The sequence below is a fragment of the Macadamia integrifolia genome, chromosome 2 (assembly GCF_013358625.1).
Source record: "Macadamia integrifolia cultivar HAES 741 chromosome 2, SCU_Mint_v3, whole genome shotgun sequence".
Lineage (NCBI taxonomy): Eukaryota > Viridiplantae > Streptophyta > Magnoliopsida > Proteales > Proteaceae > Macadamia > Macadamia integrifolia.
In genome coordinates, this window is record NC_056558.1 from 9492048 (window position 1) to 9492476 (window position 429).

Below are 429 nucleotides of genomic sequence, written 5' to 3' on the forward strand. Positions count from 1 at the left end.
GCTTCCGCAAGATCAAGCAATAGTGGGGAGTACCAACTCATACCCACTACCAGCAGACCTTGCGCGAAGGGCTTCCTTTCACTACGCTACCAACCCCGTTGTCCCCAAGTCTTCCCTCACTATTGCATATTGGTTCATTTTATACAAGTTCTATGCTATTCGAAGTTCATGCATCCTCTCGTTTGCAGTCTTATAATCTGTGAACTTCTGTGGGGAACTTCGCATGATCCACTGGGTCTTTCATTTTAACAAAGAATAGATGATCCACATTAGGAACAAAACATTGTAGCTTCAATATTTAAGTTGAGGCCAATTTTTTTTTTCCCAACACATCTTATCATGTATAGGTCTGTCATTAAGCCTTCTCCCATTGAAGGAACTCTTTTCTTTGATCTTCTTTTCACTCCTTTTTTTTTTTTTTTTTTTTTT